We start from the raw sequence: 18,117 nt of genomic DNA, 5'->3' as shown, positions 1-18,117 counted from the left end.
AGGGAAGTGTGTGTTTCGCACACAGGAGCCCATGTGAGTGTATGTATCAAGGTATGAGCGTGTACATCAGTATGAGTGGCTATGTGTGTCCATAGCTATGTGTGTGACTGGTGTGTGCTGGCACACGAGTGTCTGCTGGCCGGTGCTTCTCTGTTCCAATTGAGCATATGGGTAAGTACCAGTGAGTGAGTGAATGCCAGGATAGGAAATCGTGTCACCAAGGGCCAGGGATTATGTGTGCATGTGTGTGTGTGTGTGTGTGTGTGTGTAGGTGTGTGTGTCAGTATGGAAATGGGTGTCAGAAAGAAGGAGAGTGCGTTGGTAGCAGCCAGTGTCAGAGAGCTGTAATGATGTAGATGAGTACGTGGCAGTGTGTGTGTCATTCGCAGTGAGGTAATTTTAGGTGTCAGGCAGTCTCAGGAATTGAGCACACATCAGTATGGTTGTGCCTGTGTAGCAGCAGGAGGGACTGAGGTGTGGGTCATTATGGGTGAGGGAGCTGAATGCGAGAGGATGCCAGCATATCTGTGAGCCAGTACGGGTGAGTGTGGGTGTCAGCATGGGTGTGGGTTTCAGTACAGGTGAGGAAGCTAGTGTGGGTCAGCAGGAGTGTGTGTGTACATGGATGGGCATGCACAGGCGTCAGTGTGTGTGTTGTGCAGTGACTGAGGAGGTGTGAGTTTGAGTGCACAAGTGCTTGTGTGCATATCTCTGTTCTGCAATTGACGATTTCACCCAGCAATCTGGGCCTGAAACACAGTGTCATCATTCCTGATCCACACCTGACCCTGGCCCCTCGCCCATACTGCTGGCTTGAGACCTGACCGGTGGTCCTGAACATCCCAAGACATTGTTGTTCCTGAGACGTCAACAGTCTCAGCAACAGTGAGCATGTTAACCCACCAATGGAGAACACTGGCACTGGCTTCACCAGAATTGTAAGGGTTGAGCCCGGCTCCCCGTGCATTCACACAACACATGTGGCTGAGGCTTTAAGGTGAACATCCCACCACACAAGACCGTCATCACCATGCAGCCAAACTGAGTACTGGACTGTTAGGCCCTGGCCCATCACTGCCTTCCCCTGAACTCCCTCATCTCCCCAGGAAAGACTTACACCCCAATCAGGTTGTGGAGTCTCTCCTCATTCTCATTTGCTCTCTCTGTGTAGAACAGTTGACACTGTGGGGCAGTGTGCTGCCCCTTCCGATGTGGTTGGCCAGCGGGATCAAGCCCTCTCCTGGCTTGTGGGCCCACTTGTTCCCCAGGCTGTTGATGTCTAGACACAGAGGTAAACCTCAGGCATACAGCAGGCTGCCCCATTCTGGAAAAATCAAGGTCGCCCAACCAAGCAGTGTCCTGAAGACTGGCGCACAAACACACACAGACACACACAGGCACACACACACACACACACACCCACGATCTTGTGTTTCTAAATTTTAATGAAATTTCCATGGCTCCTGGAGCCCCATCATCTGTCTGATGTGTCAGCACCACACCGTCGTCCTCAGTGATTTCCTATGCAGGAGAACCATGTTGACCACTGGCATCCATCTGTATGTCTGGGATGGCTGTGGACAAGTGTGCTGTCTCCTCATATTCATCTAGGCATCTTGAAGCTCCCTGGCAGGGACAGAAACACCCAGGGCCTCAGACACATGCAGGGACACAGACAGCCAGGCACCCATGACATAAGTTTGTACGGTCTCTGGGACAAAGGGTCAACAAACGAGTGATTCTCAGCCTGGCTGAAAATGACGATCATTCCCCTGGCCCCCACAACACCACCCACGAGCATGGACCATTCTGGCTTTAGGTTTCCTCCACGCATGTGCCCACAGAATTCAAATTCATGCTCCTTAATGTCAGCATGCTGGTCAGGGTTCTCTGTGTGGCTTTTGGGCCACGGAGGAGATGCCTATGGACACTGAGGGGATTGCTGCTATGATTCCACCCTGGCCTAGAGCCTTGTTGCAAAGTTTCTCCTATGCACAGTGTCAAGGGCGACCAGAGACACTTTTGTCATGCCCACACGTCTGGTGGTACTGCTTTAGGTCAAAGACCCTTCCAGGGCTGGAGATACAAGAGCTAAAACAACACCACAGGCCTGTACAGCAGCGTGGCCTGGCGCCCTTGTCCTCTTGCTGGCTCCCAGTCCATCCACACAGGCTGCACTGAGCATGGCCCACTGGGCCTCTGGCTGCTGCCCATGTGCGCACTGCCACAGGATGAGAGCTGTGTATCCCAAGACACACCCCTCCCCGCACCCCATCCACTGCACATGCCTGTGGGCCCACGGCAAGGAACAATGGGCTTCTCCCAGGACGGCACACATCCATGCCTCTGCCCGACAGGTCAGAAGGGGGCACACGCAGTCTCCTGGCTGCAGCACTGTGCTGAGGCAAAAAGGGTCTTTGCAGGTTGCCGTGGTGTGTGCTGAGACCCTGCTGCCATTCCTACGTGTGACCCGGACTACATGTCATCCCCCGCACTTGACACTCGCTGCCTCCTGGGACGATCTAGTCCAGGAGGAGCCCACCCTCAAGCGGGCTCCCAAGGCTGTGACGATCACCGGGGCATGAGCATCATTGCCACTCCCACCCCGGGACTGGCGGGGAGTGTTCACCAATGCTGTCTGAGGGATACCCATACCCCACAGCGCCCCTGCCCTCCTCATGTCCTTCTTGGCACATGCCACCCCCACCCCCAGTAACCCACATCACCCCCCACTCTCATCACCTTGGGGTCTTTGCCCCACAGCAGCAAGGATACAGCCTTGGCCTAGAAGCCACAGACGCCCTGCATATGGGCACTTCGCTGTTCCAGGCAATGGTGCCATCTCTGTCTCAGCCTGAGCTGAAACGGAGTGAAGGAGTGCCTGCCTCTTCCATTGGTGGGCTTCATGTCTGCCCAGAGCACCTCGAGAGCCTCTGGCGGGGACTCCAGTGGACTCGGCCCTGCCTCTGGATGCTCTGACCCTTGCTGCTTATCTTGCAGCTCCCTGGCGTCTTCCTCTTCCTGGCGTCTTCCTCTCCCTGGCCCTCCTCCATCTTATCTTCCTCTTCCTGAAGATTAGCCTGCTCCTCAACCATGTACAACATCTCAGACATGACAGGCTCCTCCTCAGCCTCCCCCTCTTCCTCGTGAGCCATTGCCACATCCTCCTCGTCGTCCTGCTCAGATTCATCGTCCACCTCAGACCTGTCATCTTCAGTCTCCTCTTAATCATCAGTCCCGGTCTCTTCATCAGCCTCCTCGTCGTCCACTTCAAACTGCGTCCCCTCCTCAGATTCTTCCCCCAAGTCCTCCTCATGCTCACACTCCTCCTCCTCTTCCACCACCTGAGACTCCTCCTCCCTCTGCCCCTCTTCCTCTGCCTCCTCACGGTTGTCAGCCACTGCCCCGTATACGACCTCGACCACCACCATGGTGTCTTCCACCGCCAGCACCAACTCCACAACCAGCGAGGCTTGCTCTGTCTCCCTCCCAGCCCTGGCTTCATGCACAGGCTCCTCCACAGTCCCAACACCTAGGGACTGCGGTGTCCCCTCATCCCTCGGGGTGCCTATGTCCCTGCAGGCCCCAGCTGCTTGAATTCTCCATTCCAGCATGAAGTAGGGACAGGATGCCGGGGCAAGCCCGGCTTCCCGGGACCCCGTCTCACTCTCCATGGGGCCCTGGCTGGGTTCCCAATGCTCCCCCGCCACGGGCCTGTAGGGAGCTGGGCCGCTGTGAGGGAAGGTGCTGGAAGTCTGATTCTGAGTCCCTGCAATGGCCTGGCTCCTGGCAAGTGGAAATATGCCCCCTAGGGTCACCGCTGGGAGGCGGGGGCAAGAAAGCAGTGAAGGCATAGAGTGGCTCCTGGCCTGCCGCCTGCTGCCAGGCATCTGTGCCCTTACTCACCTAGAGCTCTACCCCCTGGAGTTATGTCCTGGGCCTTGGCCCCAAGGTCCTGCCAATCAGGAGCAAGGTGGTGGGAGGGTCTCTGGGTGGTCCCGCCCTCCCATGACTAGCACTGAGCAGGGAGTCCAGTAGACTAAGCAGCCGCTTTGGTGGAGGTCGGGTAGGTGTCCTCCACACCCCGACCGTGTCTCTGGCCATTTTCCTGGCCAACATCTGCCAGACGATTCCTAGGAGATCACTGAGAGCATGCTGCCCATTACGTCCATGGGCACCACCTGCCACCAACAGAGCCTTTAAATACAGGAGGTCCAGCCAGTGGCAGGCGGCAGGCCATACAGGAGCCCTTCCTTATTTCGCCTGGCAGAGGGCCCCGCATTCACTAGGCAGTGCCCGGTCACTGCACCACGCTATGCATTTCTGTATCCCTCCTGGACCTGCACAATGGGGCAGGCAGTCATAAGTGAGCCAGGCATGATCTGGCTCCCACGGACACCGCCCCCCATCCCCCACAGCCTCCCCTGCCACCCACCACCCTCAGCCAACCAGCCAGGGTGGGGTGGAGTGTGTGGACCTTCAGGGCAGCTGGGGGCCAGACCTCGTGCACTCTGCGAGGCCTGCTGAGTCCCTGAGGCCTCTATGCTCCCTGCCCCTCCTAGACTGGCACCATATGGGACTCCTCGGGCCTCCACCAAACAAGTAGTGCACCCGTTGCAACAGGAGAGGCACTGGGTCCTGAAAGGAAACAATTGGGATCTCCTTCAGAGGCAGATGGACTCAGAAGCCCAGCTTTTTTTTGGTTATTTTTATTTTTCTCTTAGGTTCCTTTTTCTTCTTTTATTTAAAGAGACACACACAAACACACAGAGGGAGAAAGACAGAGGCAGAGACACAGGCAGAGGGACTACCACGCTCCATTCATGGAGTCCGACGTGGAACTCCATCCCGGGACTCAAGATCATGCCCTGGGCTGTAAGTGGCACTAAACCACTGAGCCACCCAGAGATGCCCAGGGGAAGCAGCTCTTACTCCTAAAGCCATAGGTCCACCAGAGATACTTTGGCAAAACAGGTTCCCAGGTCCTGGGAATGAGTCCCACATCGAGCTCCCTGCAAGGAGCCTGCTTCTTCCTCTGCTTATGTCTCTGCATCTGTGTGTCTCTCGTGAATAAATAAAGAGGATCTAAAATAATCTAGAAAGTGGACCTTGTGTGGTAAGTTATCTTTGACAAAGCAGGAAAGAACATCTGTGGGAAAAGAGTCTCTTCAACTGTTGGTGTTGGGAAAACTGGACAGCCTCATGTAGGAAAATGAATCTGGGATCCTCTTTTAAACCACACACAAAAATAAATTCAAAATAGGTATTGGTGTAAATGGGGAGGAGCAAGATGGCGGAAGAGTAGGGTCTCCAAATCACCTGTCTCCACCAAATTACCTAGAAAACCTTCAAATTATCCTGAAAATCTATCAATTCGGCCTGAGATTTAAAGAGAGACCAGCTGGAATGCTAGAGTGAGAAGAGTTCGCGCATCTATCAAGGTAGGAAGACGGGGAAAAAGAAATAAAGAAACAAAGGCCTCCAAGGGGGAGGGCCCCCGCGAGGAACCGGACTGAGGCCGGGGCAAGTGTCCCCAGGACAGGAGAGCCCCGTCCCGGAGGAGCAGGAGCTGCACCAACCTTCCCGGGAGGAAAGGGGCTCGCAGGGAGTTGGAGCAGGACCCAGGAGGGCGGGGATGCCCTCGGGTTCCCTGGGACAGTAACAGAGCATCTGCGCACCCAGGAGAGTGCACCGAGCTCCCTAAGGGCTGCAGCGCGCACAGCGGGACCGGCGGGACCCGGAGCAGCTCGGAGAGGCTCGGGCGGCGGCTCCACGGAGGGGGCTGCGCGGCCCCTGGAGCAGCTCGGAGGGGCTCGGGCAGAGGAAGAGGCTCCGTGCAGAGGGGGCTGCGTGGTTCCAGGAGCAGCTTGGAGGGGCTCGGGCGGCAGCTCCACGGAGGGGGTTGCGCGGCCTGGGAGCGCGAATCCACCAGCGCAGGCTCCGGAGCACAGGGCGCCGGGATACAGCCCAGGATCCGGCCTCCCCCGGGACAGGCAGAGACCGGGAGGGCCCAGGACAACAAGGAAGCTCCTGCCCCGCGCGGAGCAGATCAGCGGCCCCGCCCGAGAGCCTCCAGGCCCTGCAGACGGAGTTCCTGCCAGAGCTGAATCCAGGTTTCCAGAGCTGGCCCCGCCACTGGGGCTGTTCCTCCATGGCCTCACGGGGTAAACAACCCCCACTGAGCCCTGCACCAGGCAGGGACACAGCAGCTCCCCCAACTGCTAACACCTGAAAATCAGCATAACAGGCCCCACCTCCAGAACACCAGCTAGACTGACAACTTCCAGGAGAAGCCAAGGGATTTAAGGTACACAGAATCAGAAGATACTCCCCGGGATTCTTTTTTTTTTTTTGGTTTTTGATTTGTTTCCTTCCCCCACTCCCTTTTTTTCCTCCTTTCTTTTTCTTTCTCTTTTTCTTCTTTTTTTTTCGTTTTTTTTCTTCCCTTTTTTTTCTCTTTCTCTTTTCTTTCCTTCTTTCTCTCCTCTCTTTTTCTCTTTTTCCAAATACAACTTGCTTTTGGACACTCTGCACTGAGCAAAATGACTAGAAGGAAAATATCACCTCAAAAGAAAGAATCAGAAACAGTTCTCTCTCCCACAGAGTTACAAAATCTGGATTACAATTCAATGTCAGAAAGCCAATTCAGAAGCACTATTATACAGCTACTGGTGGCTCTAGAAAAAAGTATAAAGGACTCAAGAGACTTCATGACTGCAGAATTTAGAGCTAATCAGGCAGAAATTAAAAATCAATTGAATGAGATGCAATCAAAACTAGAAGTCCTAACGACGAGGGTTAACGAGGTGGAAGAACGAGTGAGTGACATAGAAGACAAGTTGATAGCAAAGAGGGAAACTGAGGAAAAAAGAGACAAACAATTAAAAGACCATGAAGATAGATTAAGGGAAATAAACGACAGCCTGAGAAAGAAAAACCTACATTTAATTGGGGTTCCCGAGGGTGCCGAAAGGGACAGAGGGCCAGAATATGTATTTAACAAATTCTAGCTGAAAACTTTCCTAATCTGGGAAGGGAAACAGGCATTCAGATCCAGGAAATAGAGAGATGCCCCCCCTAAAATCAATAAAAACCGTTCAACACCTCGACATTTAATAGTGAAGCTTGCAAATTCCAAAGATAAAGAGAAGATCCTTAAAGCAGCAAGAGACAAGAAATCCCTGACTTTTATGGGGAGGAGTATTAGGGTAACAGCAGACCTCTCCACAGAGACCTGGCAGGCCAGAAAGGGCTGGCAGGATATATTCAGGGTCCTAAATGAGAAGAACATGCAACCAAGAATACTTTCTCCAGCAAGGCTCTCATTCAAAATGGAAGGAGAGATAAAGAGCTTCCAAGACAGGCAGCAACTAAAAGAATATGTGACCTCCAAACCAGCTCTGCAAGAAATTTTCAGGGGGACTCTTAAAATTCCCCTTTAAGAAGAAGTTCAGTGGAATATTCCACAAAAACAAGGACTGAATAGATATCATGATGACACTAAACTCATATCTCTCAATAGTAACTCTGAATGTGAACGGGCTTAATGACCCCATCAAAAGGCGCAGGGTTTCAGACTGGATAAAAAAGCAGGACCCATCTATTTGTTGTCTACAAGAGACTCATTTTAGACAGAAGGACACCTCCAGCCTGAAAATAAAAGGTTGGAGAACCATTTACCATTCGAATGGTCCTCAAAAGAAAGCAGGGGTAGCCATCCTTATATCAGATAAACTAAAATTTACCCCAAAGACTGTAGTGAGAGATGAGGAGGGATACTATATTATACTTAAAGGATCTATTCAACAAGATGACTTAACAATCCTCAATATATATGCTCCGAATGAGGGAGCTGCCAAATATTTATACCAATTAATAACGAAAGTGAAGAAATACTTAGATAATAATACACTTATACTTGGTGACTTCAATCTAGCTCTTTCTATACTCGATAGGTCTTCTAAGCACAACATCCCCAAAGAAACGAGAGCTTTAAATGATACACTGGACCAGATGGATTTCACAGATATCTACAGAACTTTACATCCAAACTCAACTGAATACACATTCTTCTCAAGCACACATGGAATTTTCTCCAGAATAGACCATATATTGGGTCACAAATCGGGTCTGAACCGATACCAAAAGATTGGGATTGTCCCCTGCATATTCTCAGACCATAATGCCTTGAAATTAGAACTAAATCACAACAAGAAGTTTGGAAGGACCTCAAACACGTGGAGGTTAAGGACCATCCTGCTAAATGATGAAAGGGTCAACCAGGAAATTAAGGAAGAATTAAAAAGATTCATGGAAACTAATGAGAATGAAGATACAACCGTTTAAAATCTTTGGGATGCAGCAAAAGCAGTCCTAAGGGGGAAATACATCGCAATACAAGCATCCATTCAAAAACTGGAAAGAACTCAAATACAAAAGCTAACCTTACACATAAAGGAACTAGAGAAAAGACAGCAAATAGATCCTACACCCAAGAGAAGAAGGGAGTTAATAAAGATTCGAGCAGAACTCAAGAAATCGAGACCAGAAGAACTGTGGAACAGATCAACAGAACCAGGAGTTGGTTTTTTGAAAGAATTAATAAGATAGATAAACCATTAGCCAGCCTTATTAAAAAGAAGAGAGAAGAGACTCAAATTAATAAAATAATGAATGAGAAAGGAGAGATCACTACCAACACCAAGGAAATACAAACGATTTTAAAAACATATTATGAACAGCTATACGCCAATAAGTTAGGCAATCTAGAAGAAATGGACGCATTCCTGGAAAGCCACAAACTACCAAAACTGGAACAGGAAGAAATAGAAAACCTGAACAGGCCAATAACCAGGGAGGAAATTGAAGCAGTCATCAAAAACCTCCCAAGACACAAGAGTCCAGGGCCAGATGGCTTCCCAGGGGAATTTTATCAAACGTTTAAAGAAGAAACCATACCTATTCTCCTAAAGCTGTTTGGAAAGATAGAAAGAGATGGAGTACTTTCAAATTCGTTCTATGAGTCCAGCATCACCTTAATTCCAAAACCAGACAAAGACCCCACCAAAAAGGAGAATTACAGACCAATATCCCTGATGAACATGGATGCAAAAATTCTCAACAAGATACTGGCGAATAGGATCCAACAGTACATTAAGAAAATTATTCACCATGACCAAGTAGGATTTATCCCTGGGACACAAGGCTGGTTCAACACCCATAAAACAATCAATGTGATTCATCATATCAGCAAGAGAAAAAGAAGAAACATATGATCCTCTCATTGGATGCAGAGAAAGCATTTGACACAATACAGCATCCATTCCTGATCAAAACTCTTCAGAGTGTAGGGATAGAGGGAACATTCCTCGACATCTTAAAAGCCATCTATGAAAAGCCCACAGCAAATATCATTCTCAATGGGGAAGCACTGGTAGCCTTTCCCCTAAGATCAGGAACAACACAGGGATGTCCACTCTCACCACTGCTGTTCAACATAGTACTGGAAGTCCTAGCCTCAGCAATCAGACAACAAAAAGATATTAAAGGTATTCAAATTGGCAAAGAAGAAGTCAAACTCTCCCTCTTCGCCGATGACATGATACTCTACATAGAAAACCCAAAAGTCTCCACCCCAAGATTGCTAGAACTCATACAGCAATTCGGTAGCGTGGCAGGATACAAAATCAATGCCCAGAAGTCAGTGGCATCTATACACTAACAATGAGACTGAAGAAAAAGAAATTAAGGAGTCAATCCCATTTACAATTACACCCAAAAGCATAAGATACCTAGGAATAAACCTAACCAAAGATGTAAAGAATCTATACCCTCAAAACTATAGAACACTTCTGAAAGAAATTGAGGAAGACACAAAGAGATGGAAAAATATTCCATGCTCATGGATTGGCAGAATTAATATTGTGAAAATGTCAATGTTACCCAGGGCAATTTACACGTTTAATGCAATCCCTATCAAAATACCATGGACTTTCTTCAGAGAGTTAGAACAAATTATTTTAAGATTTGTGTGGAATTAGAAAAGATCCCGAATAGCCAGGGGAATTTTAAAAAAGAAAACCATATCTGGGGGCATCACAATGCCAGATTTCAGATTGTACTACAAAGCTGCAGTCATCAAGACAGTGTGGTCCTGGCACAAAAACAGACACATAGATCAGTGGAACAGAATAGAGAATCCAGAAGTGGACCCTGAACTTTATGGGTAACTAATATTCGATAAAGGAGGAAAGACTATCCATTGGAAGAAAGACAGTCTCTTCAATAAATGGTGCTGGGAAAATTGGACATCCACATACAAAAGAATGAACCTAGACCACTCTCTTTCACCATACACAAAAATAAACTCAAAATGGATGAAAGATCTAAATGTGAGACAAGATTCCATCAAAATCCTAGAGAAGAACACAGGCAACACCCTTTTTGAACTCGGCCATAGTAACTTCTTGCAAGATACATCCATGAAGGCAAAAGAAACAAAAGCAAAAATGAACTATTGGGACTTCATCAAGACAATAAGCTTTTGCACAGCAAAGGATACAGTCAACAAAACTCAAAGACAACCTACAGAATGGGAGAAGACATTTGCAAATGACATATCAGGTAAAGGGCTAGTTTCCAAGATCTATAAAGAACTTATTAAACTCAACACCAAAGAAACAAACAATCCAATCATGAAATGGGCAAAAGACATGAACAGAAATCTCACAGAGGAAGATATAGACACGGCCAACATGCATATGAGAAAATGCTCTGCATCACTTGCCATCAGGGAAATAGAAATCAAAACCACAATGAGATACCACCTCACACCAGTGAGAATGGGGAAAATTAACAAGGCAGGAAACAACAAATGTTGGAGAGGATGCGGAGAAAAGGGAACCCTCAAACACTGTTGGTGGAATGTGAACTGGTGCAGCCAGTCTGGAAAACTGTGTGGAGGTTCCTCAAACAGTTAAAAATATACCTGCCCTACAACCCAGCAATTGCACCGTTGGTTATTTACCCCAAAGATACAAATGCAAAGAAACGCCGGGACACCTGCACCCCGATGTTCATAGCAGCAATGGCCACGATAGCCAAACTGTGGAAGGAGCCTCGGTGTCCAACGAAAGATGAATGGATAAAGAAGATGTGGTTTATGTATACAATGGAATATTACTCAGCTATTAGAAATTACAAAAACCCACCATTTGCTTCAATGTGGATGAAACTGGAGGGTATTATGCTGAGTGAAGTAAGTCAGTCAGAGAAGACAAACATTATATGTTCTCATTCATTTGGGGAATATAAATAATAGTGAAAGGGAATATAAGGGAAGGGAAAAGAAATGTGTGGGAAATATCAGAAAGAGAGACAGAACGTAAAGACTGCTAACTCTGGGAAACGAACTAGGGGTGGTAGAAGGGGAGGAGGGCGGGGGGTGGGAGTGAATGGGTGACGGGCACTGGGGTTTATTCTGTATGTTAGTAAATTGAACACCAATAAAATATAAATTAAAAACAAAATAAATAAATAAATAAATAAATAAATAAATAAATAAATAAATAAAATAAATAATACAAAAAACTAAAAAAAAAAGATATTGGTGTAAATGTAAGACACAAAACTATGAAAATCTCAGAGGAGATTCCAGACAGTAACCTCTTCAACCTTGGCTATGACAACTTCTTGCCAGATGTGTTGTCACGGGCAAGGGAAACAAAAGGAAATATGAACTATTGGGACTTCATCAAAATAAAAATCCTCTGTGCATCAAGGAAACAATCCAGAAAACTAAGAGCCAACCTAAGGAGTGGGAGAAGATATTTGCAAATATCATGCCTGATAAAGGGCTAGTATGTAAAGTATATAAAGAACTTCTAGGGATCCCTGGGTGGCGCAGCGGTTTGGCGCCTGCCTTTGGCCCAGGGCCTGATCCTGGAGAGCCGGGATCGAATCCCACGTCGGGTTCCCGGTGCATGGAGCCTGCTTCTCCCTCTGCCTATGTCTCTGCCTCTCTCTCTCTCTCTCTCTCTCTCTCTGTGACTATCATAAATAAATAAAGAAAAAATATAAAAAAAAAAGAACTTCTAAAACTCCACAACCCAGAATACAAATAATCCACTTTAAAAAGAGGTCGGAAGACATGAACGGACATTTCTCCAAAGAAGACATCCAGATGGACATCAGATACATGACAAAATGTTCAACATCGCTCATCATCAGTGAAATACGATCAAAACTCCAGAGAGTCATCATCTCACACCAGTCAGAGGGCTCAAATTAACAACACAAGAAGCAACAGGTTTTGGTGACCATGTGGATACCATGAAGCACTCTTACACTGTTGGGCCACTCTGGAGAAAAGTATGAAAGTTACTGAAAAAGTTAAAAATAGGGCTACTGCAGGTCCATCATTTGCATTTCTAGGCATTGGCCCGACTAATTCGGAGAGGTATATGCTGTAATGGCAGCATTATCAACAGCACAGTTATGGATAGAGCCCAAATGTTCATCAACTGACGACTGGCTAAGGAAGATGAGGTTGATATATATTACATCATATTACACTACAACATATTCCTATCATATTACATGTACAATGGAATATTACTGAGCCATAGAAAAGGATGAAACCTTGTCATTTGCAACAACGTGGAGCTAGAGAATATCGTGTTAAGTAAAACAAGTCAGTCAGAGAAAGACAAATACCGTATGATTTTGCTCATATATGGAATTTAAGAAACAATGTCAACAAGCAGAAGGAAACAAAGGAGAGAGATGAAAAATCATTAAGGTATGCTGATCCCTAGGGAATGAATGGTTAGTTACCAATGGTGAGTGGGTAGCGGATGGGAGAGATGGGTGATGGGCACTAAGGAGGGCACTTGTTGTGATTAGCACTGGGTAGTATAGGAAGTGATGAATCTTTAAATTCTACACCTGTAGTTCTTTTCCCAGAGTTAGGGGTGGTGAAAGGGGAGGAGGGCAGGGGTGGGGGTGACTGGGTGGGGGGTACTGAGGGGGTACCTGATGGGATGAGCACTGGGTGTTATTCTGTATGTTGGCAAATTGAACACCAATAAAAAATATTTATTATTAAAAAATACTTATTTGAGCTCATAAAAAAATAAATTCTACACCTGTAAGTATTACAGTATATGTTTGTCACACCTAAATGAAAAAGAAATTAGGTGCATTTCTATAGAGTAACCGTAACCAAAAGAAAATTAAGAAAATATCTCCAATTATAATAGGATCAGAAAGAGTAAGTATTTAGGAATGAAGCTAACCAAGGGCGTGGAAGAGCTGTATAAAGAAAACCATGAAATATTGCTGAAAGGCATTAAAGACACAGTGAGTGGAAAGACCATCCATACTAACAAATTAGTAGAGTTAATGTTGTTAAGCTGTCCATGATACCAAAAGGTATCCACCAATTCAGTGCAATCTATGTCAATGTCCCAAAGATGTGTTTTATTTGTTTGTATTTTGTTTTCCAGAAATAGAAATCCATCCTAAAATTCATGTGCAATCTCACAGAACCCTGAACTTCCAAAACAACCTTGAGAAAGAACAGACCTGGAGGAGAGGGATAGGATAATATTTCCTGATTTTAAATCTTAGTGTAATGCTACCGTCATCAAAACACTGTTGTACAGCATGAAGAGAGTTGTAAAGACTAACAGGACAAATTAAAGCCCAGAGAAAGTCCCCACATACCTGGTCAAATGAGTTTCGACCCGGTGGCCAAGACCATTCCATGGAAATGACAGTGTTTTCAACAAATGTGCTAGAAAAAGTGGATTCCTAACATGTAAAAGAATGAAGTTGGGGCCTAAAGAAACACCATGTACAAAAATCACCCAAGAGCTCAGACTGCCAGATTCTGAGATGGAAATGTATGGCAAAAGCTTCGTGAGATGGTGTTTAGCAATAATTTCTTAGATATGGTACCAAAAGCACAGACAACAGATGACAACCTGGATTCACAAAGTTAAACCAATTTGTGCAACACATGTGTTGGAGAGGATGTGGATAATGGAGCATTTGTTCCCTGCTGGCTATAATGTAAAAATGGAAACAGAATGTCATTCCCTAAAAAAACCTTAAAACTATCATTATGTTATAAACCAGAAATTCTTATTTCGAGGTACCTACCTGACAGAACTTAAATGATCTTGAAAGGTAGCATGGAAGAAACCCAGGTTCCCTCAATGGATGAATGGTTAAGCAAAACATGCTCAAAATGTACTATAGAATGTCCGTCAGCCTTAAAAAGCAAGGAAACTCTGCAATGTGGTACAACATGGTGAACCTTCAGGATTTTTGGCCTGAGGGAAATTAAGTAACAACAAAAAGGGAAAATAGTGGATAATTCTTCTTTGATGGGATACTGAGAAGTGTTCAAATTACAGAGACACAGAATATTGTACAGGGAGTATGGTAGGAAGGAATGAGCAGCTATTTAGCACTTTGTTTTGCAAGATGAAAAGAGTTCTTGAGTTGGATGGTGGAGATGGATGGATGGTAGCACAACATTATATTTAATACCATTAAGATTGTACATTTAAAAAACCATACTTTTAAAAATGGTCCAAATAGCAAATTTTATAATATGTATATTTTACAGCAATAAAAATTGGAGAGCTGAATAATGTTTATCTAAATAACATATGTTTGTGTATATTTATATATATGTATGCAGGCATAGCATGCACAGTCCTAGAGTTGAGATTTTAGGGAGTGGGGGACACTCAAGATCATATCCAGAGCATATTTCCTTGCATAGCTTCACTATGATTCAGTTTTTACAGGGGCTATAAACTTCTATAAGTCTAAGAAACTGAACACCAGTATTTTTTTAAATGGCAATAAAAAACATATATTTTAGGAACATAGAACACAAAATACTTCCATTTTCTCGTTTATTCAACAGTTTTGCTGCTTCCTCAGAACATTTTCATAGAGCTGTTAAAAAGGCAGGATTTTCTTGTAAAAGTCAAAATGTATAATTTTGACTGTATAATATATACATATGTTTTCTATCACTAATAAGATTGATGGCTTATAATGACAGGCAAACTTAAAACTTGAGAAACCAAGGATGAAAATGTTTATCTATCTCCTTTGTTAACACACAGTAGAGCACAGGTCTGTTGATATGGAAATCCTGAAAGACTGGTTACCAGGACTTGCTGGCTCCACAATGAGGGCAAGACTTGATTTAAGCAAATCTTATATTCAAAGATTCCAGGAACCATGAATTAGGAAAGGGAGATTAACAACAGAGTGCAGGGATCCCTGGGTGGCGCAGCGGTTTAGTGCCTGCCTTTGGCCCAGGGCGCAATCCTGGAGACCCCGGATCGAATCCCACATCGGGCTCCCAGTGCATGGAGCCTGCTTCTCCCTCTGCCTATGTCTCTGCCTCTCTCTCTGTGTGTGACTATCATAAAAAATAAATAAAAATTAAAACAACAACAACAGAGAGCAGTACACTTCATTCGTGTGCCTGAGAAGGTACATATAGGGCATGTTGCCAAGCCTCTAGTATGTAGTATTGAGGTATCCTAGTGACCAACTCTTCTGTGGATTCCAGTGAATGACAACTTTAATGCTTTGGACTCAGGGGTCTTATTAGCCTTGGTAGTATTCTCACTGGGACAGTTTATATTGCATGATCCATCTGACCCCACCAGGAATAACTAATCTTTTCAGGACAGGATCATTAAGTGAGATTCATGGACACTTACAATGCACTCACCCACTCTCCTCAGCTTAAAAGAGTTTTCAGGCCCAGCTAACCCAACAGTCAAAACTTTTCAATCCTAAGATATAAATGCTTACCTCTGACAGACACCTGGATGTTATAACATGGTAAGAGGGGGCTGTCCAAAAATTCAAATTCAAACATATCACTGTTGTTAGCCTTATTTTCATCATCCTGGTCCTCTGGTCCTGGAGGGTTTACCAAAACATTATGTCGATCTTTCTCATCTGGTTCTAATGGAAAAAAAAGAGAAAAGGAATCAGTCCATTCCAACAAGATTTTAGGTCTTATTAATTAAATGATTATAAAGAAGCAGAGAATATTTCCTAATGATCTCTGCTTATAGCACCCACCAAACTTCTACCTACCCTTCACCCACACCAGTGAGAAATGTTATGTAATACATTCATTTCCCTGTAGATTGAAAAATAAATCATACTGCTTACCACACACAGAGCTTCCATAGATCTCCCAAGGGGCAATAAAATCATCATCACTGTGACTCCCGCGGTCACTTAAAAGATCTGGAGAGGGAACAAAAGTAACAAGATTTTTAAAAAGTTAAAACCAAAAAAAAAGTTAAAACAATTTCAGACACCTGGGTGGCTAAGGTCATGATCCCGGGGTCCTGGGATCCAGTCCCATTTTGGGCTCTGCACAGGGAGCCTGCTTCTCCCACTGCCTATGTCTCTGCTTCTTGCTCTGTGCCTCTCATGAATGAATAAGCAAAATCTTTAAAACAACAACAAAAACATTTTAAGCAAAGTTCCAGGATACATAGTCAAAACACAGAAACTGGTTTGTTTTTCCACTAAGAATCCTACGAGAAAATAAAACAATAGCACAATTGCATCAAAAAAGAGTAAGTACTCAGGAATAAACTCAGCCAAGGGGACAAAACACTTGTATACTCAAAACTATGAAACTTTGATTTCAAAGTTCTAAGAAAGTACAGATAGATGGAAAGATATCCATATCACACACACCTGGGTTCTGAAATTTAATATTTAAAATTTGCTGACCCAAAGCAAACTATAGATTGAAAGCAATCTCTATCAAAACCCCAATGACATAGTTTTGTTTAAAAAATAGAAAAACCTATTTTAAAATTCATGTGGAATCTCAAGGGATGCCAAAGAGCCAAAGTAATCTTCAAAGAGAACATAGTGGCTTCACAGTTCTCATTTCAAACCATACTATAAAGCAACAGGAATACAGACAGTATCATATCGGCTTAAAGACAGGCATATAGGCTAAAGCAAAAGAACAGAGAGCCGATAACAAACTGTGAAAATGTCTTGACAAGGCTGCTAAGGACTTCTCCTTAACAAAGTGTCCTGGGAATATTGTATATACATAAAAGAATGAGGCTGGATCCTTACCTTCCACCGTAGGCACAAAATGACTCCCAATGTGTTAAAGACCTAAACATGAGACCTAAAAATGTAACCGTGTAGGGGAAAACACTCATAAAATTGCAACCCAATAGTTTCTTGGATATGACACTAAAAGAAAGGCAACACAATAAAAGGCAGCAAAATGTGCCTTTAAACTTAAAAACTTCCGTGTATCAAAGTAAACATTACAGATGGAAAAGACAGCCTGCTGAATGGGAGACAATATCTGTAAATCATGTATATCAGGAGGGGCAAATCATGTATATCAGCCAGAGTATAGAAGGAATTTTGGCAAGAAAGAAGAAAGGGAAGGAATAGAGGGGGAGAGGGAAGCACAAATATCCCGCAATTAAAGCATGAAGAAAGGACTTGAATAGACAACTCTCCGAAGACAGGAATGATTATTAATAAGCACACAGAAAGATAGTCAACATTATTCATCACTAGGGAAAATGAACAATGACATATCACATTCTATCCATTAGGATGGCTACAGTGAAAATTACAGGAAACAACAGATGTTGGTGAGGATGCAGACAAACAAAGGGGAACCCTCTTACACTGTTTGTGGGCATACAAGCTGGTGCAGAAAGGTAAAAACAGAGATACCCTAGGAACCAGTAATTCCAGTTCTGAAAACATATCTCAGATAATTGAAAGCAGGATCTCAGCTAATTGCATATTCATTACAACATTACTCACAATACCTAAGAGGTAGAAGCACCTCAAATACCCATCTTCACATGAATAGATAAACAAATGTGGTATATACATACAATGCAGTATCATTCAGTATATTTTTAAAAAGAGTTCCCAGGGGATCCCTGGGTGGTGCAGTGGTTTAGCGCCTGTCTTTCGCCCAGGGGGTGATCCTGGAGACCCGGGATCAAATCCCACATCGGGCTTCCCGGACATGGAGCCTGCTTCTCCCTCTGCCTGTGTCTCTGC

General features: G+C 44.9%; 1 long non-coding RNA gene across 1 annotated transcript; it reads right to left on the bottom strand.

Moving 5' to 3' along the window:
* Positions 1 to 1,493: 1,493 nt before the first annotated feature.
* On the bottom strand, positions 1,494 to 16,473 carry LOC140629009 (uncharacterized). The gene is made up of 3 exons (XR_012026884.1): positions 16,219 to 16,473; positions 15,850 to 16,005; positions 1,494 to 1,626 (listed from the first exon to the last, which is right to left on the bottom strand). It is a non-coding gene; the product is annotated as an uncharacterized lncRNA (long non-coding RNA).
* Positions 16,474 to 18,117: the final 1,644 nt, after the last annotated feature.

The sequence above is a fragment of the Canis lupus genome, chromosome Y (assembly GCF_048164855.1).
Source record: "Canis lupus baileyi chromosome Y, mCanLup2.hap1, whole genome shotgun sequence".
NCBI classification, from domain to species: Eukaryota; Metazoa; Chordata; class Mammalia; order Carnivora; family Canidae; genus Canis; species Canis lupus.
The sequence above is the reverse complement of the archived record's forward strand: the minus strand, read 5'-3'. Positions and strand labels throughout refer to the sequence as shown.